Source organism: Lissotriton vulgaris, chromosome 12 (genome assembly GCF_964263255.1).
Source record: "Lissotriton vulgaris chromosome 12, aLisVul1.2, whole genome shotgun sequence".
Taxonomy (NCBI): Eukaryota; Metazoa; Chordata; class Amphibia; order Caudata; family Salamandridae; genus Lissotriton; species Lissotriton vulgaris.
Window position 1 is genome coordinate 442,547,277 of NC_141700.1, and position 23,053 is coordinate 442,570,329.

Below are 23,053 nucleotides of genomic sequence, written 5' to 3' on the forward strand. Positions count from 1 at the left end.
GAGGATCACTGCCACTGAGCCCCCTGAGTCTAGGATGCACCTTGCCTCCTCGATGACGGCGAGGAGTGCAGTGTCCATGCCGTGGCCAGGTCGAAACCCAGTTTGGGATTGGTGCAGGATGCTGTGGGTTTCGAGAAATTGGGATATCTGAGCATTGACTAATTTTTCCGCCAGCTTACTGATGCAGGGGAGCAGAGAGATCGGTCTGTAGTTGGACATGTCGTCCGGATTTAGTTGGGGCTTTTTGAGCAGAGCCTTAACGACTGCGTTCTTCCAGTTAGGGGGGACCGTTCCACTGACTAGGGAGGAGTTGATCAGATCCCTGATGATGGGGGCTATGGTAGCGGACACCTTTTTTAGGAATCTTACCGGGGCTGGGTCCAGGGGGGAGCCACTTTTCATTTTAGCAAGCGTGGCCGTCACCTCGGGGAGGGAAACTGCTCTGAAAGATTTCAGCTGTGGCCCCTTATTTTCATCCGCTGTGGTGAGTATAGGGGGGCTGATGGTCGGAAGGGAGTCAATTCCTTACAATTTTTTTTCATGAAGGTATTAATATTGCTCAAATCTAGGTAGAAATTTCATCTACGTCTTTCTCATAGATATGTATTTTTTTCTTTTTGCAATAACAGTATTCATTCTATAATCTTGAAAATACTTGGGTTTTTATAAGGTTTAAGATGATCTTTTCAACAGTAATATGAATCAGATTTTTATATTTTAATTGTATCGGAATAAGACCTAATGAAAATGATTTGTTATATAACAATGAGAAAAGCAAGGCGCTGCTGAGAGTTGAACTCAGGATCTCCTGTTTACTAGACAGGCACTTTATCCAGCTAAGCCACAGCACCCACTTGATTCTTAATTTTGAAACACTTTTCTTTATGGTGTTCAAGAGAATATTGCTTTTTCACCTTCATATTCTTTTCTAAGTTCACACACTTCTGTACTCAAACACTTAATATGAATGAAGACTCTTCACTTATTCAAAAACACCTCTCTAATTTGAAGTTTACCCTATTCATATCATTTTAAAATATACCTTGCTGAAGAATGGATTAGTTGAATTCAACAATAGAGTGATCATTCACCTCTATCTTGTTCTTTGTCATTTTCTTTTCCCTATTTCAGTCAATGCATTCCTACAAAAAACGTCACAATACCAAGCATTTTATTTAATTTTTAAGATAACTTATTCTAAAGTTCATAGAACCAGATGTTTATTCTTAAATTGTATTCAACACTTGTTTGATGAAAATTATTCGGAAAGCATGGAGAAAACAGTCAGGTGCTGCTGTGATTTGAACTCGGGATTTCCTATTTACGAGACAGGAGCTTTAACCACTAAGCCGCAGCACTAACGTTAATAGTAAAAAATGCATAAATAATTTATTGTTGATGATGAAAATGTGTTTCCTGGTATAAATTCTTCTTTATATGTATTGTAATCTTAAACATGAAACGATACTCAATCACTACGCAATTATTAATATTTTTTAATAAACAGGCACTCTTATAAAACCCAATTTCATTTTTTGAATTCTTTACAATTTTTTTCATGAAGGTATTAATATTGCTCAAATCTAGGTAGAAATTTCATCTACGTCTTTCTCATAGATATGTATTTTTTTCATTTTGCAATAACAGTATTCATTCTATAATCTTGAAAATACTTGGGTTTTTATAAGGTTTAAGATGATCTTTTCAACAGTAATATGAATCAGATTTTTATATTTTAATTGTATCGGAATAAGACCTAATGAAAATGATTTGTTATATAACAATGAGAAAAGCAAGGCGCTGCTGAGAGTTGAACTCAGGATCTCCTGTTTACTAGACAGGCACTTTATCCAGCTAAGCCACAGCACCCACTTGATTCTTAATTTTGAAACACTTTTCTTTATGGTGTTCAAGAGAATATTGCTTTTTCACCTTCATATTCTTTTCTAAGTTCACACACTTCTGTACTCAAACACTTAATATGAATGAAGACTCTTCACTTATTCAAAAACACCTCTCTAATTTGAAGTTTACCCTATTCATATCATTTTAAAATATACCTTGCTGAAGAATGGATTAGTTGAATTCAACAATAGAGTGATCATTCACCTCTATCTTGTTCTTTGTCATTTTCTTTTCCCTATTTCAGTCAATGCATTCCTACAAAAAACTTCACAATACCAAGCATTTTATTTAATTTTTAAGATAACTTATTCTAAAGTTCATAGAACCAGATGTTTATTCTTAAATTGTATTCAACACTTGTTTGATGAAAATTATTCGGAAAGCATGGAGAAAACAGTCAGGTGCTGCTGTGATTTGAACTCGGGATTTCCTATTTACGAGACAGGAGCTTTAACCACTAAGCCGCAGCACTAACGTTAATAGTAAAAAATGCATAAATAATTTATTGTTGATGATGAAAATGTGTTTCCTGGTATAAATTCTTCTTTAGATGTATTGTAATCTTAAACATGAAAAGATACTCAATCACTACGCAATTATTAATATTTTTTAATAAACAGGCACTCTTATAAAACCCAATTTCATTTTTTGAATTCTTTACAATTTTTTTCATGAAGGTATTAATATTGCTCAAATCTAGGTAGAAATTTCATCTACGTCTTTCTCCCAGATATGTATTTTTTCATTTTGAAATAACAGTATTCATTCTATAATCTTGAAAATACTTAGGTTTTTATAAGGTTTAAGATGATCTGTTCAACAGTAAGATGAATCAGACTTTTATATTTTAATTGTATCGGAATAAGACCTAATGAAAATGATTTGTTTTATAACAATGAGAAAAGCAAGGCGCTGCTGTGAGTTGAACTCAGGATCTCCTGTTTACTAGACATGCGCTTTAACCAGCTAAGCCACAGCACCCACTTGAGTCTTAATTTTGAAACACTTTTCTTTATGGTGTTCAAGAGAATATTGCTTTTTCACATTCAAATTCTTTTCTAAGTTCACACACTTCTCTACTCAAACACTTTAGATGAATGAAGACTCTTCACTTATTCAAAAACACTTCTCTAATTTGAAGTTTACCCTATTCATATAATATACCTTGGTGAAGAATGGACAGTTAGGTGCTGCTGAGATTTGAACTCAGGATTTCCTGTTTACGAGAGAGGCGCTTTAACCACTAAGCCACAGCACCAACATTAATAGTAAAAAATGCATAAATAATTTATTGTTGATGATGAAAATGTGTTTCCTGCTATAAATTCTTCTTTATATGTATTGTAATCTAAAACACGAAAAGATACTCAATCACTGAGCAAGTATTAATATGTTTTAATAAACAGATACTCTTATAAAACCTGGTTACATTTCTTGAATACTTTACAAATTTTTTTTCTTGAAGGTATTAATATTGCTCAAATCTAGGTACAAATTTCATCTACGTCTTTCTCATAGATGTGTCTTTTTTTCATTTTGCAATAAATGTATTCATTCTATATTCTTGAAAATACTTGGGTGTTAATACGGTTTAAGATGATCTGTTCAACAGTAAGATGAATCCGACTTTCATATTTTAATTGTATCGGAATAAGACCTAATGAAAATGATTTGTTATATAACAATGAGAAATGCATGGCGCTGCTGAGAGTTGAACTCCGCATCTCCTGTTTACTAGACAGGCGCTTTAACCAGCTAAGCCACAGCACCCACTTGATTCTTAAATTTGAAACACTTTTCTTTATGGTGTTCAAGAGAATATTGCTTTTTCACTTTCAAATTTTTTTCTAAGTTCACACACTTCTCTACTCAAACACTTAAGATGAATGAAGACTCTTCACTTATTCAAAAACACTTCTCTAATTTGAAGTTTACCCTATTCATATAATTTTATAATATACCTTGGTGAAGAATGGACAGTTAGGTGCTGCTGAGATTTGAACTCAGGATTTCCTGTTTACGAGAGAGGCGCTTTAACCACTAAGCCACAGCACCAACATTAATAGTAAAAAATGCATAAATAATTTATTGTTGATGATGAAAATGTGTTTCCTGCTATAAATTCTTCTTTATATGTATTGTAATCTAAAACACGAAAAGATACTCAATCACTGAGCAAGTATTAATATGTTTTAATAAACAGATACTCTTATAAAACCTGGTTACATTTCTTGAATACTTTACAATTTTTTTTTCTTGAAGGTATTAATATTGCTCAAATCTAGGTACAAATTTCATCTACGTCTTTCTCATAGATGTGTCTTTTTTTCATTTTGCAATAAATGTATTCATTCTATATTCTTGAAAATACTTGGGTGTTAATACGGTTTAAGATGATCTGTTCAACAGTAAGATGAATCCGACTTTCATATTTTAATTGTATCGGAATAAGACCTAATGAAAATTATTTGTTATATAACAATGAGAAATGCATGGCGCTGCTGAGAGTTGAACTCAGGATCTCCTGTTTACTAGACAGGCACTTTATCCAGCTAAGCCACAGCACCCACTTGATTCTTAATTTTGAAACACTTTTCTTTATGGTGTTCAAGAGAATATTGCTTTTTCACCTTCATATTCTTTTCTAAGTTCACACACTTCTGTACTCAAACACTTAATATGAATGAAGACTCTTCACTTATTCGAAAACACCTCTCTAATTTGAAGTTTACCCTATTCATATCATTTTAAAATATACCTTGCTGAAGAATGGATTAGTTGAATTCAACAATAGAGTGATCATTCACCTCTATCTTGTTCTTTGTCATTTTCTTTTCCCTATTTCAGTCAATGCATTCCTACAAAAAACTTCACAATACCAAGCATTTTATTTATTTTTTAAGATAACTTATTCTAAAGTTCATAGAACCAGATGTTTATTCTTAAATTGTATTCAACACTTGTTTGATGAAAAATATTCGGAAAGCATGGAGAAAACAGTTAGGTGCTGCAGAAATTTGAACTCAGGATTTCCTGTTTACGAGACAGGCGCTTTAACCACTAAGCCACAGCACCAACATTAATAGTAAAAAATGCATAAATAATTTATTGTTGATGATGAAAATGTGTTTCCTGCTATAAATTCTTCTTTATATGTATTGTAATCTTAAACATGAAAAGATACTCAATCACTACGCAAGTATTAATATGTTTTAATAAACAGGTACTCTTATAAAACCCAATTTCATTTTTTGAATTCTTTACAATTTTTTTCATGAAGGTATTAATATTGCTCAAATATAGGTATAAATTTCATCTACGTCTTTCTCACAGATATGTATTTTTTCATTTTGCAATAACAGTATTCATTCTATAATCTTGAAAATACTTGGATTTTATAAGGTTTAAGATGATCTGTTCGACAGTAAGATGAATCAGACTTGTATATTTTAATTGTATCGGAATAAGACCTTATGAAAATGATTTGTTATATAACAATGAGAAAAGCAAGGCGCTGCTGAGAGTTGAACTCAGGATCTCCCGTTTACTAGATAGGCGCTTTAACCAGCTAAGCCACAGCACCCACTTGATTCTTAATTTTGAAACACTTTTCTTTATGGTGTTCAAGAGAATATTGCTTTTTCACTTTCATTTTCTTTTCTAAGTTCACACACTTCTCAACTCAAAAACTTAAGATGAATGAAGACTCTTAACTCATTAAAAAACACCTCTCTAATTTGAAGTTTACTCTATTCATATCATTTTAAAATATACCTTGCTGAAGAATGGATTAGTTGAATTCAACAATAGAGTGATCATTCACCTTTATCTTGTTCTTTGTCATTTTGTTTCCCCCATTTCAGTCAATGCATTCCTACAAAAATCTTCACAATGCCAAGTATTTTATTTCATTTTTAAGATAACTTATTCTAAAGTTCATAGAACCAGAAGTTTATTCTTAAATTGTATTCAACACCTGTTTAATGAAAAATATTCCGAAAGCATGGAGAAAACAGTTAGGTGCTGCTGACATTTAAACTCAGGATTTCCTATTTACAAGACAGGTGCTTTAACCACTAAGCCACAGCACCAAAGTTAATAGTTAAAAATGCATACATAATTTATTGTTGATGATGAAAATGTGTTTCCTGCTATAATTTATTCTTTATATGTATTGTAATCTAAAACACGAAAAGATACTCAATCACTGAGCAAGTATTAATATGTTTTAATAAACAGATACTCTTATAAAACCCAATTTCATTTCTTGAATTCTTTACAATTTTTTTTCATGAAGGTATTAATATTGCTCAAATCTAGGTAGAAATTTCATCTACGGCTTTCTCATAGATATGTATTTTTTTCATTTTGCAATAACAGTATTCATTCTATAATCTTGAAAATACTTGGGTTTTTATAAGGTTTAAGATGATCTTTTTAACAGTAAGATGAATCAGACTTTTATATTTTAATTGTATCGGAATAAGACCTAATGAAAATGATTTGTTATATAACAATGAGAAAAGCAAGGCGCTGCTGAGAGTTGAACTCAGGATCTCCTGTTTACTAGACAGGCGTTTTAATCAGCTAAGCCACATCACCCACTTGATTCTTAATTTTGAAACACTTTTCTTTATGGTGTTCAAGAGAATATTGCTTTTTCACTTTCATATTCTTTTCTAAGTTCACACACTTCTCTACTTAAACACTTAAGATGAATGAAGACTCTTCACTTATTCAAAAACACCTCTCTAATTTGAAGTTTACCCTATACATATCATTTTAAAATATACCTTGCTGAAGAATGGATTAGTTGAATTCAACAATAGAGTGTTCATTCACCTCTATCTTGTTCTTTGTCATTTTCTTTTCCCTATTTCAGTCAATGCATTCCTACAAAAATCTTCACAATACCAAGCATTAAATTTAATTTTTAAGATAATTTATTCTAAAGTTCATAGAACCAGATGTTTATTCTTAAATTGTATTCAACACTTGTTTGATGAAAATTATTCGGAAAGCATGGAGAAAACAGTTAGGTGCTGCTGACATTTAAACTCAGGATTTCCTATTTACAAGACAGGCGCTTTAACCACTAAGCCACAGCACCAACGTTAATAGTTAAAAATGCAAAAATAATTTATTGTTGATGATGAAAATGTGTTTCCTGCTATAAATTCTTCTTTATATGTATTGTAATCTTAAACATGAAAAGATACTCAATCACTACGCAAGTATTAATATGTTTTAATAAGCAGGTACTCTTATAAAACCCGATTTCATTTCTTGAATTCTTTACAATTTTTTTTCATGAAGGTATTAATATTGCTCAAATCTAGGTAGAAATTTCATCTACGGCTTTCTCATAGATATGTATTTTTTTCATTTTGCAATAACAGTATTCATTCTATAATCTTGAAAATACTTGGGTTTTTATAAGGTTTAAGATGATCTTTTCAACAGTAGGATGAATCAGACTTTTATATGTTAATTTATTTATTTATTTATTTATTTTTATTTATTTTTTGCAAGTTTTAAAGCGCGCAAATACCCATACGGGTGTCTCGGCGCTATTGTTACAGAACTCACTTATGGTATGACGGGGGAGTTAGGAAGAGGAGAACAGCCATGTTTTGAGGTTCTTTCTGAATTTGAGGAGCGTGGGGGCAGTTTTGACGTGGAGTGGTAGAGTGTTCCACAATTTGGCCGTGGCGGTTGTGAAACATCTATCTCCCCAGCTGGCCTTTCTTGTCCGAGGGACGTTCAGCAAGTAGGCTGATGAAGATCATAGGGTCCTGCGTTGTTCCACTGGGCGGAGAGCTTTTTTTAGAAACTGTGGTCCTGCGTTGTTCAGGGTTTTGTAGGCTATGCACAGAGCCTTAAATTTGATTCGGCTCCTGATCGGGAGCCAGTGTAGTTCTTTAATATACAGGGAGGTTGAGGTAAACTTAGGAATGGATAGTAGGGTTCTGGCCGCAGCATTTTGTACTGTCTGGAGTTTATTGAGAACCTTTTCCTGAGCATTCAGGAGAAGGGAGTTGCAATAGTCGGTTCTTGAAAACACTAAAGTGCTGATAAGTGTTTTTCCCGCTGACTGTGGTAGGTAAGGAAGTAGTTTTTTAATTTTTTTTAGGGTGTAGAAGGCAGATGATACAACAGCGTTGGCGTGATGGAGGAAAGTCAGCTTATTGTCAAAAGTGACTCCCAGATTTCGGACCTTGACCACCGGTTGGGGGGGGGGGCCCAACTGAGGTGGCCACCACTGAGGGGACCATGCTGGCTGCAAGCTCCCGAATGTCATCACCTCCGTTTTATCGGAGTTAAGTTTGAGGCAGTTTGATGACATCCAGGAGCTTATCGCCTTCATTCCCTCTTGAAAGTTGGCTGCGACGGATGCTCCGTTGTTGTGCACCGATAATACTATTTGGGTATCATCGGCGTACGTTGTAAGGGCAATTCCATAAGATTTTATCACCCTCGCTAAGTCCGATGCATAGATATTAAAAAGCGTCGGACTTAGCGAGGAGCCCTGTGGAACACCACATGGCAGGGAGAAGGTCTGGGAGGTGAAATTGCCCATCTTGACAGTCTGAGGGCGATTGGCTAGGAATGAGGCAATCAGATCTTTAGCTTTGCCTCTTATTCCTAGAGCTGAGACACGGTCGATCAGAGTGACATGATCGACCATGTCAAATGCCGCGGAAAGGTCTAGGAGTATTAGGACTGCCGCTCCTCCCATGTCCATTGTTGCTCGAATTTCATCTGCGGCCTTTAGCAGTGCTGTCTCCGTCCCATGCCCCTGTCTGAAGCCAAACTGAGTGTCATCAAGTAGATTGTTGTCATTGATGAATTTCGAAAGTTGAATGTTCATAGTTTTTTCGAAGATCTTGGCTGGGAAAGGGAGACATGCGATGGGTCTGTAACTGGTGGGGAGAAGAGGGTCCTGAGTTGGCTTTTTTAGAAGTGGCTTAATGATAGCCTCCTTCCAGACTGAGGGGTATATGCCTGTTGAAAACATGGCATTGCAGATGGTAGACAACGCGGGAGAGATTGATTCTGGGATGAGGTTCAGGATAGCAGGGGGACATGGGTCAAGGGGGGATCCGTATTTAATGCTGGTTACCAGGCGTTGAATATGCTCCTGATCAATGGTGTCGAAAGATGATAGGATGGGCGAAGTATTCAGTGCCGCAGGAGAGGGTGAAGGGGAGGAATGCAAGAAGGTAAGGAAAATGGAACTAACTTTTTCCTCAAAGAAACTGGCCAGAGCATCTGCTAAAGACTGAGAACCTTCTAGGCGCGGGCCGGAGGGTTGGACAAAGTAGTAACCACCCGAAATAGTTCTCCAACTGAGTTTTTCGCCTGATCGATTTGGGAAGTATAGTAGAGACTTTTTTCAGCAACTATTAGTCTTTTATAGATGGAAAGGGAATTTTTGTAGGTCGTTTTGTCTGCGGGGCTGTAATTGCGACGCCACTGCCTTTCAAGGTTCCTGCAGTATTGTTTCTGAGTCCGGAGGGCTTCAGTAAACCACGGGGCTGAAGGTATTTTCCTGTTCCGATGGGAGGATTTGATTGGGGCTAGTATGTTACAGGCCATATCTAAGTTCGTCAAATAATTGGAGGACGCTATAATGGGGTCCTGCTCATAGGGAATATGGTTTGCCTGCATCATCTCTGCTAACTGAGCTAAATTGATGTTTTTCCAGTCTCTATAGGAAGATTGAGAGGGGGCGGTGGGAGTAGGTTTGGTAGGGTTAGTTTCAACAGTGAAACAAATCGCTGCATGGTCTGTCCAGATGAGGGGGATAATTTGGGTAACAGTTACAAGGGGACTGTTGGTGAATATGCCATCTAATGTGTGGCCTGCCTGGTGCGTGGGAGAAATTATCAGTTGCATCATGCCAGCAGCTGATAGGTCTGTGAGTAGCTGCGTAGTATCGTGGTTGTTGAGGACTTCTAGGTGAAAATTAAAGTCACGTAGTATGGTAAAGTGTGGGGAGTCAGCAGTTGCCTCAATTAAATTGCCTATATTGGCTAGAAATGTGGCTCTTGACCCAGGAGGGCGATAGATTAGCATGCCCTTGAAAGATGATTTGGCCGAGAGGCCTAGTGTAAAAATGAGAGACTCATATTCAGGGCAGATAAAAGGTTTCGTCGTAAGTTTGAAGTGGTCTTTGTAGATTATAGCAATGCCACCACCTTTTTTTATTGGCCTGTCTAATCTACATACATTGTAGTTAGTGAGGGTGGCTGCTCTAAAGTCAGGTCCGGAGGCTTCGTCACCCCAAGTCTCTGTGATGAATAAGAGATCCAGTTTATGCGCGTCAATCAAGTCGGCGATTTCTAGTTTGTGTTTGGGGAGGGATCTGGCATTTACTAGTGCTGCTTGAACCAATAGAGGGTCAACTGTAGAGGGTTTCGCGGCAGCTTTCATGCAAGTGGGACATGGGACTGGGCCTAGGATGGGGTTGGAGTACCCTAGACGTGGTGGAACATGAGGTAGAGCTGCTATATGCCTGAGTTGTAGTAAATCGGCTGTGGTTTACTTAAATCTCACCGTATTGGTAGGTGGTCGTGGTAGTGGAGCAGCAGGGGGGGTGGCCCTAGGCCCGTCCTCGGCGCGGACGAGCGCAGACGAGCGCAGACGAGCTTGCCTTATGCGCGCCTTAGGGCGCGCATTCGTCGCGCCTGCTGCGCTCGTCAGCTGCACTTCCTGTAGGGGCACATCTTACATAGGGATGAGATGGGGAGTGGAGTGGGGCGTGGCTACGGGTGGAGGCGTGCCGTTCTGTTCCGGCCAATTGTGCCTTAGCAAAACAAACAAACCCCCGCCCTCGTCAGCGTTTTCTTCGCTGTGCGAGGAGATGGGTACAACAATAGCTTTTAAAATCAGCAAGTTATACACTAAACTTAAAATGTGGAAGTGGTCCCTTCTCCCGGCTGTGCCTCAGGAGATCTGCAACAAAGACGCGGCGCTCGTGTTCAGCGCGCGCTAAATAGAAAAAGGGGCGTGGCTATGGGTGGAGGCGTGCCGTTCTGTTCCGGCCAACTGTGCCTTAGCAAAACAAACAAACCCCCGCCCTCGTCAGCATTTTCTTCGCTGTGCGAGGAGATGGGTACAACAATAGCTTTTAAAATCAGCAAGTTACACACTAAACTTAAAATGTGGAAGTGGTCCCTTCTCCCGGCTGTGCCTCAGGAGATCTGCAACAAAGACGCGGCGCTCGTGTTCAGCGCGCGCTAAATAGAAAAAGGGGCGTGGTTACGGGTGGAGGCGTGCTGTTCTGTTCTGGCCAATTGTGCCTTAGCAAAACAAACAAACCCCCGCCCTCGTCAGCGTTTTCTTCACTGTGCGAGGAGATGGGTACAATTAATTGTATCAGAATAAGACCTAATGAAAATGATTTGTTATATAACAATGAGAAAAGCAAGGCGCTGCTGAGAGTTAAACTCTGGATCTCCTGTTTACTAGTCAGGCACTTTAACCAGCTAAGCCACAGTACCCACTCGATTCTTAATTTTGAAACACTTTTCTTTATGGTGTTCAAGAGAATATTGCTTTTTCACTTTCATATTCTTTTCTAAGTTCACACACTTCTCTACTCAAACACTTAAGATGAATGAAGACTCTTCGCTTATTCAAAAACACCTCTCTAATTTGAAGTTTACCCTATTCATATCATTTTAAAATATAACTTGCTGAAGAATGGATTAGTTAAATTCAACAATAGAGTGATCATTCACCTCTATCTTATTCTTTGTCATTTTCTTTTCCCTATTTCAGTCAATGCATTCCTACAAAAATCTTCACAATACCAAGCATTAAATTTAATTTTTAAGATAATTTATTCTAAAGTTCATAAAACCAGAGGTTTATTCTTAAATTGTATTCAACACTTGTTTGATGAAAATTATTCGGAAAGCATGGAGAAAACAGTTAGGTGCTGCTGACATTTAAACTCCGGATTTCCTATTTACAAGACAGGCGCTTTAACCACTAAGCCACAGCACCAACGTTAATAGTTAAAAATGCAAAAATAATTTATTGTTGATGATGAAAATGTGTTTCCTGCTATAAATTCTTCTTTATATGTATTGTAATCTTAAACACGAAAAGATACTCAATCACTATGCAAGTATTAATATGTTTTAATAAGCAGGTACTCTTATAAAACCCAATTTCATTTCTTGAATTCTTTACAATTTTTTTCATGAAGGTATTAATATTGCTCAAATCTAGGTAGAAATTTCATCTACGGCTTTCTCATAGATATGTATTTTTTTCATTTTGCAATAACAGTATTCATTCTATAATCTTGAAAATACTTGGGTTTTTATAAGGTTTAAGATGATCTTTTCAACAGTAAGATGAATCAGACTTTTATATTTTAATTGTATCAGAATAAGACCTAATGAAAATGATTTTTTATATAACAATGAGAAAAGCAAGGCGCTGCTGAGAGTTGAACTCAGGATCTCCTGTTTACTAGTCAGGCACTTTAACCAGCTAAGCCACAGTACCCACTCGATTCTTAATTTTGACACACTTTTCTTTATGGTGTTCAAGAGAATATTGCTTTTTCACTTTCATATTCTTTTCTAAGTTCACACACTTCTCTACTCAAACACTTAAGATGAATGAAGACTCTTCACTTATTCAAAAACACCTCTCTAATTTGAAGTTTACCCTATTCATATCATTTTAAAATATACCTTGCTGAAGAATGGATTAGTTGAATTCAACAATAGAGTGATCATTCACCTCTATCTTGTTCTTTGTCATTTTCTTTTCCCTATTTCAGTCAATGCATTCCTACAAAAATCTTCATAATACCAAGCATTTTATTTAATTTTTAAAATAACTTATTCTTAAGTTCATAGAACCAGATGTTTATTCTTAAATTGTATTCAACACTTGTTTGATGAAAATTATTCGGAAAGCATGGAGAAAACAGTTAGGTACTGCTGAGATTTGAACTCAGGATTTCCTGTTTACAAGATAGGCGCTTTAACCACTAAGCCAGGGTACCAACATTAATATTAAAAAATGCATAAATAATTTATTGTTGATGATGAAAATGTGTTACCTGCTATAAATTCTTCTTTATATGTATTGTAATCTAAAACACGAAAAGATACTCAATCACTGATCAAGTATTAATATGTTTTAATAAACAAATACTCTTATAAAACCCAGTTTCATTTCTTGAATACTTTACAATTTTTTTTAATGAAGGTATTAATATTGCTCAAATCTAGGTAGAAATTTCATCTACGTCTTTCTCATAGATATGTCTTTTTTTCATTTTGCAATAACTGTATTCATTCTATATTCTTGAAAATACTTGGGTTTTTATAAGGTTTAAGATGATCTGTTCAACAGTAAGATGAATCAGACTTTTATATTTTAATTGTATCGGAATAAGACCTATTGAAAATGATTTGTTATATAACAATGAGAAAAGCAAGGCGCTGCTGAGAGTTGAACTCAAGATCTCCTGTTTACTAGACAGGCGCTTTAACCAGCTAGGCCACAGCACCCACTTTATTCTTCACTTTTAAACACTTTTCTTTATGGTGTTCAAGAGAATAATGCCTTTTCACTTTCAAATTCTTTTCTAAGTTCACACACTTCTCTACTCAAACACTTAAGATGAATGAAGACTCTTCACTTATTCAAAAACACCTCTCTAATTTAAAGTTTACCCTATTCATATCATTTTAAAATATACCTTGCTGATGAATGTATTAGTTGAATTCAACAATAGAGTGATCATTCGCCTCTATCTTGTTCTTTGTCATTTCTTTTCCCTATTTCAGTCAATGCATTCCTACAAAAATCTTCACAATACCAAGCATTAAATTTAATTTTTAAGATAATTTATTCTAAAGTTCATAGAACCAGATGTTTATTCTTAAATTGTATTCAACGCTTGTTTGATGAAAATTATTCGGAAAGCATGGAGAAAACAGTTAGGTGCTGCTGAGATTTGAACTCAGGATTTCCTGTTTACAAGATAGGCGCTTTAACCACTAAGCCAGGGCACCAACATTAATAGTAAAAAATGCATAAATAATTTATTGTTGATGATGAAAATGTGTTACCTGCTATAAATTCTTCTTTATATGTATTGTAATCTAAAACACGAAAAGATACTCAATCACTGATCAAGTATTAATATGTTTTAATAAACAGATACTCCTATAAAACCCAGTTTCATTTCTTGAATACTTTACAATTTTTTTTCATGAAGGTATTAATATTGCTCAAATCTAGGTAGAAATTTCATCTACGTCTTTCTCATAGATATGTCTTTTTTTCATTTTGCAATAACTGTATTCATTCTATATTCTTGAAAATACTTGGTTTTTTATAAGGTTTAAGATGATCTGTTCAACAGTAAGATGAATCAGACTTTTATATTTTAATTGTATCGGAATAAGACCTAATGAAAATGATTTGTTATATAACAATGAGAAAAGCAAGGCACTGCTGAGAGTTGAACTCAAGATCTCCTGTTTACTAGACAGGCGCTTTAACCAGCTAGGCCACAGCACCCACTTTATTCTTCCTTTTTAAACACTTTTCTTTATGGTGTTCAAGAGAATAATGCCTTTTCACTTTCAAATTATTTTCTAAGTTCACACACTTCTCTACTCAAACACTTAAGATGAATGAAGACCCTTCACTTATTCAAAAACACCTCTCTAATTTGAAGTTTACCCTATTCATATCATTTTAAAATATACCTTGCTGATGAATGTATTAGTTGAATTCAACAATAGAGTGATCATTCACCTCTATCTTGTTCTTTGTCATTTTCTTTTCCCTATTTCAGTCAATGCATTCCTACAAAAATCTTCACAATACCAAGCATTAAATTTAATTTTTAAGATAATTTATTCTAAAGTTCATAGAACCAGATGTTTATTCTTAAATTGTATTCAACACTTGTTTGATGAAAATTATTCGGAAAGCATGGAGAAAACAGTTAGGTGCTGCTTAGATTTGAGCTCGGGATTTCCTGTTTACGAGACAGGTGCTTTAACCACTAAGCCACAGCACCAACGTTAATAGTAAAAAATGCAAAAAATAATTTATTGTTGATGATGAAAATGTGTTTCCTGCTATAAATTCTTCTTTATATGTATTGTAATCTTACACACGAAAAGATACTCAATCACTATGCAAGTATTAATATGTTTTAATAAGCAGGTACTCTTATAAAACCCAATATTTATTTCTTGAATTCTTTACAATTTTTTTTCATGAAGGTATTAATATTGCTCAAATCTAGGTAGAAATTTCATCTACGGCTTTCTCATAGATATGTATTTTTTTCATTTTGCAATAACAGTATTCATTCTATAATATTGAAAATACTTGGGTTTTTATAAGGTTTAAGATGATCTTTTCAACAGTAAGATGAATCAAACTTTTATATTTTAATTGTATCGGAATAAGACCTAATGAAAATGATTTGTTATATAACAATGAGAAAAGCAAGGCGCTGCTGGGAGTTGAACTCAGGATCTCCTGTTTACTAGACAGGCGCTTTAACCAGCTAAGCCACAGCACCCACTTGATTCTTGATTTTGAAACACTTTTCTTTATGGTGTTCAAGAGAATATTGCTTTTTCATTTTCATATTCTTTTCTAAGTTCACACACTTCTCTACTCAAACACTTCAGATGAATGAAGACTCTTCACTTATTCAAAAACACCTCTCTAATTTGAAGTTTACCCTATTCATATCATTTTAAAATATACCTTGCTGAAGAATGGATTAGTTGAATTCAACAATAGAGTGATCATTCACCTCTATCTTGTTCTTTGTCATTTTCTTTTCCCTATTTAAGTCAATGCATTCCTACAAAAATCTTCACAATACCAAGCATTTTATTTAATTTTTAAGATAACTTATTCTAAAGTTCATAGAACCAGATGTTTATACTTAAATTGAATTCAACACTTGTTTGATGAAAATTATTCGGAAAGCATGGAGAAAACAGTTTGGTGCTGCTGAGATTTGAACTCAGGATTTCCTGTTTACGAGACTTGCACTTTAACCACTAAGCCACAGCACCAACATTAATAGTAAAAAATGCATAAATAATTTATTGTTGATGATGAAAATGTGTTTTCTACTATAAATTCTTCTTTATATCTATTGTAACCTTAAACACGAAAAGATACTCAATCACTACACGAGGATTGATATGTTTTAATAAACAGGTACTCTTATAAAACCCGATTTCATTTCTTGAATTCTTTACAATTTTTTTTCATGAAGGTATTAATATTGCTCAAATCTAGGTAGAAATTTCATCTACGGCTTTCTCATAGATATGTATTTTTTTCATTTTGCAATAACAGTATTCATTCTATAATCTTGAAAATACTTGGGTTTTTATAAGGTTTAAGATGATCTTTTCAACAGTAGGATGAATCAGACTTTTATATGTTAATTTATTTATTTATTTATTTATTTTTATTTATTTTTTGCAAGTTTTAAAGCGCGCAAATACCCATACGGGTGTCTCGGCGCTATTGTTACAGAACTCACTTATGGTATGACGGGGGAGTTAGGAAGAGGAGAACAGCCATGTTTTGAGGTTCTTTCTGAATTTGAGGAGCGTGGGGGCAGTTTTGACGTGGAGTGGTAGAGTGTTCCACAATTTGGCCGTGGCGGTTGTGAAACATCTATCTCCCCAGCTGGCCTTTCTTGTCCGAGGGACGTTCAGCAAGTAGGCTGATGAAGATCATAGGGTCCTGCGTTGTTCCACTGGGCGGAGAGCTTTTTTTAGAAACTGTGGTCCTGCGTTGTTCAGGGTTTTGTAGGCTATGCACAGAGCCTTAAATTTGATTCGGCTCCTGATCGGGAGCCAGTGTAGTTCTTTAATATACAGGGAGGTTGAGGTAAACTTAGGAATGGATAGTAGGGTTCTGGCCGCAGCATTTTGTACTGTCTGGAGTTTATTGAGAACCTTTTCCTGAGCATTCAGGAGAAGGGAGTTGCAATAGTCGGTTCTTGAAAACACTAAAGTGCTGATAAGTGTTTTTCCCGCTGACTGTGGTAGGTAAGGAAGTAGTTTTTTAATTTTTTTTAGGGTGTAGAAGGCAGATGATACAACAGCGTTGGCGTGATGGAGGAAAGTCAGCTTATTGTCAAAAGTGACTCCCAGATTTCGGACCTTGACCACCGGTTGGGGGGGGGGGCCCAACTGAGGTGGCCACCACTGAGGGGACCATGCTGGCTGCAAGCTCCCGAATGTCATCACCTCCGTTTTATCGGAGTTAAGTTTGAGGCAGTTTGATGACATCCAGGAGCTTATCGCCTTCATTCCCTCTTGAAAGTTGGCTGCGACGGATGCTCCGTTGTTGTGCACCGATAATACTATTTGGGTATCATCGGCGTACGTTGTAAGGGCAATTCCATAAGATTTTATCACCCTCGCTAAGTCCGATGCATAGATATTAAAAAGCGTCGGACTTAGCGAGGAGCCCTGTGGAACACCACATGGCAGGGAGAAGGTCTGGGAGGTGAAATTGCCCATCTTGACAGTCTGAGGGCGATTGGCTAGGAATGAGGCAATCAGATCTTTAGCTTTGCCTCTTATTCCTAGAGCTGAGACACGGTCGATCAGAGTGACATGATCGACCATGTCAAATGCCGCGGAAAGGTCTAGGAGTATTAGGACTGCCGCTCCTCCCATGTCCATTGTTGCTCGAATTTCATCTGTGGCCTTTAGCAGTGCTGTCTCCGTCCCATGCCCCTGTCTGAAGCCAAACTGAGTGTCATCAAGTAGATTGTTGTCATTGATGAATTTCGAAAGTTGAATGTTCATAGTTTTTTCGAAGATCTTGGCTGGGAAAGGGAGACATGCGATGGGTCTGTAACTGGTGGGGAGAAGAGGGTCCTGAGTTGGCTTTTTTAGAAGTGGCTTAATGATAGCCTCCTTCCAGACTGAGGGGTATATGCCTGTTGAAAACATGGCATTGCAGATGGTAGACAACGCGGGAGAGATTGATTCTGGGATGAGGTTCAGGATAGCAGGGGGACATGGGTCAAGGGGGATCCGTATTTAATGCTGGTTACCAGGCGTTGAATATGCTCCTGATCAATGGTGTCGAAAGATGATAGGATGGGCGAAGTATTCAGTGCCGCAGGAGAGGGTGAAGGGGAGGAATGCAAGAAGGTAAGGAAAATGGAACTAACTTTTTCCTCAAAGAAACTGGCCAGAGCATCTGCTAAAGACTGAGAACCTTCTAGGCGCGGGCCGGAGGGTTGGACAAAGTAGTAACCACCCGAAATAGTTCTCCAACTGAGTTTTTCGCCTGATCGATTTGGGAAGTATAGTAGAGACTTTTTTCAGCAACTATTAGTCTTTTATAGATGGAAAGGGAATTTTTGTAGGTCGTTTTGTCTGCGGGGCTGTAATTGCGACGCCACTGCCTTTCAAGGTTCCTGCAGTATTGTTTCTGAGTCCGGAGGGCTTCAGTAAACCACGGGGCTGAAGGTATTTTCCTGTTCCGATGGGAGGATTTGATTGGGGCTAGTATGTTACAGGCCATATCTAAGTTCGTCAAATAATTGGAGGACGCTATAGTGGGGTCCTGCTCATAGGGAATATGGTTTGCCTGCATCATCTCTGCTAACTGAGCTAAATTGATGTTTTTCCAGTCTCTATAGGAAGATTGAGAGGGGGCGGTGGGAGTAGGTTTGGTAGGGTTAGTTTCAACAGTGAAACAAATCGCTGCATGGTCTGTCCAGATGAGGGGGATAATTTGGGTAACAGTTACAAGGGGACTGTTGGTGAATATGCCATCTAATGTGTGGCCTGCCTGGTGCGTGGGAGAAATTATCAGTTGCATCATGCCAGCAGCTGATAGGTCTGTGAGTAGCTGCGTAGTATCGTGGTTGTTGAGGACTTCTAGGTGAAAATTAAAGTCACGTAGTATGGTAAAGTGTGGGGAGTCAGCAGTTGCCTCAATTAAATTGCCTATATTGGCTAGAAATGTGGCTCTTGACCCAGGAGGGCGATAGATTAGCATGCCCTTGAAAGATGATTTGGCCGAGAGGCCTAGTGTAAAAATGAGAGACTCATATTCAGGGCAGATAAAAGGTTTCGTCGTAAGTTTGAAGTGGTCTTTGTAGATTATAGCAATGCCACCACCTTTTTTTATTGGCCTGTCTAATCTACATACATTGTAGTTAGTGAGGGTGGCTGCTCTAAAGTCAGGTCCGGAGGCTTCGTCACCCCAAGTCTCTGTGATGAATAAGAGATCCAGTTTATGCGCGTCAATCAAGTCGGCGATTTCTAGTTTGTGTTTGGGGAGGGATCTGGCATTTACTAGTGCTGCTTGAACCAATAGAGGGTCAACTGTAGAGGGTTTCGCGGCAGCTTTCATGCAAGTGGGACATGGGACTGGGCCTAGGATGGGGTTGGAGTACCCTAGACGTGGTGGAACATGAGGTAGAGCTGCTATATGCCTGAGTTGTAGTAAATCGGCTGTGGTTTACTTAAATCTCACCGTATTGGTAGGTGGTCGTGGTAGTGGAGCAGCAGGGGGGGTGGCCCTAGGCCCGTCCTCGGCGCGGACGAGCGCAGACGAGCGCAGACGAGCTTGCCTTATGCGCGCCTTAGGGCGCGCATTCGTCGCGCCTGCTGCGCTCGTCAGCTGCACTTCCTGTAGGGGCACATCTTACATAGGGATGAGATGGGGAGTGGAGTGGGGCGTGGCTACGGGTGGAGGCGTGCCGTTCTGTTCCGGCCAATTGTGCCTTAGCAAAACAAACAAACCCCCGCCCTCGTCAGCGTTTTCTTCGCTGTGCGAGGAGATGGGTACAACAATAGCTTTTAAAATCAGCAAGTTATACACTAAACTTAAAATGTGGAAGTGGTCCCTTCTCCCGGCTGTGCCTCAGGAGATCTGCAACAAAGACGCGGCGCTCGTGTTCAGCGCGCGCTAAATAGAAAAAGGGGCGTGGCTATGGGTGGAGGCGTGCCGTTCTGTTCCGGCCAATTGTGCCTTAGCAAAACAAACAAACCCCCGCCCTCGTCAGCATTTTCTTCGCTGTGCGAGGAGATGGGTACAACAATAGCTTTTAAAATCAGCAAGTTACACACTAAACTTAAAATGTGGAAGTGGTCCCTTCTCCCGGCTGTGCCTCAGGAGATCTGCAACAAAGACGCGGCGCTCGTGTTCAGCGCGCGCTAAATAGAAAAAGGGGCGTGGTTACGGGTGAAGGCGTGCTGTTCTGTTCTGGCCAATTGTGCCTTAGCAAAACAAACAAACCCCCGCCCTCGTCAGCGTTTTCTTCACTGTCGAGGAGATGGGTACAATTAATTGTATCAGAATAAGACCTAATGAAAATGATTTGTTATATAACAATGAGAAAAGCAAGGCGCTGCTGAGAGTTAAACTCTGGATCTCCTGTTTACTAGTCAGGCACTTTAACCAGCTAAGCCACAGTACCCACTCGATTCTTAATTTTGAAACACTTTTCTTTATGGTGTTCAAGAGAATATTGCTTTTTCACTTTCATATTCTTTTCTAAGTTCACACACTTCTCTACTCAAACACTTAAGATGAATGAAGACTCTTCGCTTATTCAAAAACACCTCTCTAATTTGAAGTTTACCCTATTCATATCATTTTAAAATATACCTTGCTGAAGAATGGATTAGTTAAATTCAACAATAGAGTGATCATTCACCTCTATCTTATTCTTTGTCATTTTCTTTTCCCTATTTCAGTCAATGCATTCCTACAAAAATCTTCACAATACCAAGCATTAAATTTAATTTTTAAGATAATTTATTCTAAAGTTCATAAAACCAGAGGTTTATTCTTAAATTGTATTCAACACTTGTTTGATGAAAATTATTCGGAAAGCATGGAGAAAACAGTTAGGTGCTGCTGACATTTAAACTCAGGATTTCCTATTTACAAGACAGGCGCTTTAACCACTAAGCCACAGCACCAACGTTAATAGTTAAAAATGCAAAAATAATTTATTGTTGATGATGAAAATGTGTTTCCTGCTATAAATTCTTCTTTATATGTATTGTAATCTTAAACACGAAAAGATACTCAATCACTATGCAAGTATTAATATGTTTTAATAATTAGGTACTCTTATAAAACCCAATTTCATTTCTTGAATTCTTTACAATTTTTTTCATGAAGGTATTAATATTGCTCAAATCTAGGTAGAAATTTCATCTACGGCTTTCTCATAGATATGTATTTTTTTCATTTTGCAATAACAGTATTCATTCTATAATCTTGAAAATACTTGGGTTTTTATAAGGTTTAAGATGATCTTTTCAACAGTAAGATGAATCAGACTTTTATATTTTAATTGTATCGGAATAAGACCTAATGAAAATGATTTTTTATATAACAATGATAAAAGCAAGGCGCTGCTGAGAGTTGAACTCAGGATCTCCTGTTTACTAGTCAGGCATTTTAACCAGCTAAGCCACAGTACCCACTCGATTCTTAATTTTGAAACACTTTTCTTTATGGTGTTCAAGAGAATATTGCTTTTTCACTTTCATATTCTTTTCTAAGTTCACACACTTCTCTACTCAAACACTTAAGATGAATGAAGACTCTTCACTTATTCAAAAACACCTCTCTAATTTGAAGTTTACCCTATTCATATCATTTTAAAATATACCTTGCTGAAGAATGGATTAGTTGAATTCAACAATAGAGTGATCATTCACCTCTATCTTGTTCTTTGTCATTTTCTTTTCCCTATTTCAGTCAATGCATTCCTACAAAAATCTTCATAATACCAAGCATTTTATTTAATTTTTAAAATAACTTATTCTTAAGTTCATAGAACCAGATGTTTATTCTTAAATTGTATTCAACACTTGTTTGATGAAAATTATTCGGAAAGCATGGAGAAAACAGTTAGGTACTGCTGAGATTTGAACTCAGGATTTCCTGTTTACAAGATAGGCGCTTTAACCACTAAGCCAGGGTACCAACATTAATATTAAAAAATGCATAAATAATTTATTGTTGATGATGAAAATGTGTTACCTGCTATAAATTCTTCTTTATATGTATTGTAATCTAAAACACGAAAAGATACTCAATCACTGATCAAGTATTAATATGTTTTAATAAACAGATACTCTTATAAAACCCAGTTTCATTTCTTGAATACTTTACAAATTTTTTTAATGAAGGTATTAATATTGCTCAAATCTAGGTAGAAATTTCATCTACGTCTTTCTCATAGATATGTCTTTTTTTCATTTTGCAATAACTGTATTCATTCTATAATCTTGAAAATACTTGGGTTTTTATAAGGTTTAAGATGATCTGTTCAACAGTAAGATGAATCAGACTTTTATATTTTAATTGTATCGGAATAAGACCTAATGAAAATGATTTGTTATATAACAATGAGAAAAGCAAGGCGCTGCTGAGAGTTGAACTCAAGATCTCCTGTTTACTAGACAGGCACTTCAACCAGCTAAGCCACAGTACCCACTCGATTCTTAATTTTGAAACACTTTTCTTTATGGTGTTCAAGAGAATATTGCTTTTTCACTTTCATATTCTTTTCTAAGTTCACACACTTCTCTACTCAAACACTTAAGATGAATGAAGACTCTTCGCTTATTCAAAAACACCTCTCTAATTTGAAGTTTACCCTATGCATATCATTTTAAAATATAACTTGCTGAAGAATGGATTAGTTAAATTCAACAATAGAGTGATCATTCACCTCTATCTTATTCTTTGTCATTTTCTTTTCCCTATTTCAGTCAATGCATTCCTACAAAAATCTTCACAATACCAAGCATTAAATTTAATTTTTAAGATAATTTATTCTAAAGTTCATAAAACCAGAGGTTTATTCTTAAATTGTATTCAACACTTGTTTGATGAAAATTATTCGGAAAGCATGGAGAAAACAGTTAGGTGCTGCTGACATTTAAACTCCGGATTTCCTATTTACAAGACAGGCGCTTTAACCACTAAGCCACAGCACCAACGTTAATAGTTAAAAATGCAAAAATAATTTATTGTTGATGATGAAAATGTGTTTCCTGCTATAAATTCTTCTTTATATGTATTGTAATCTTAAACACGAAAAGATACTCAATCACTA

General features: G+C 36.7%; 4 non-coding genes across 4 annotated transcripts; all 4 read right to left on the bottom strand.

Moving 5' to 3' along the window:
- Positions 1-777: 777 nt before the first annotated feature.
- Positions 778-851, bottom strand: TRNAT-AGU (transfer RNA threonine (anticodon AGU)). Its single transcript has one exon. It is a non-coding gene; the product is annotated as a tRNA-Thr (tRNA).
- A 944-nt stretch (positions 852-1,795) lies between these two features.
- TRNAT-AGU (transfer RNA threonine (anticodon AGU)) lies at positions 1,796-1,869 on the bottom strand. Its single transcript has one exon. It is a non-coding gene; the product is annotated as a tRNA-Thr (tRNA).
- A 2,529-nt stretch (positions 1,870-4,398) lies between these two features.
- TRNAT-AGU (transfer RNA threonine (anticodon AGU)) lies at positions 4,399-4,472 on the bottom strand. The gene has a single exon. It is a non-coding gene; the product is annotated as a tRNA-Thr (tRNA).
- A 10,941-nt stretch (positions 4,473-15,413) lies between these two features.
- On the bottom strand, positions 15,414-15,487 carry TRNAT-AGU (transfer RNA threonine (anticodon AGU)). The gene has a single exon. It is a non-coding gene; the product is annotated as a tRNA-Thr (tRNA).
- Positions 15,488-23,053: the final 7,566 nt, after the last annotated feature.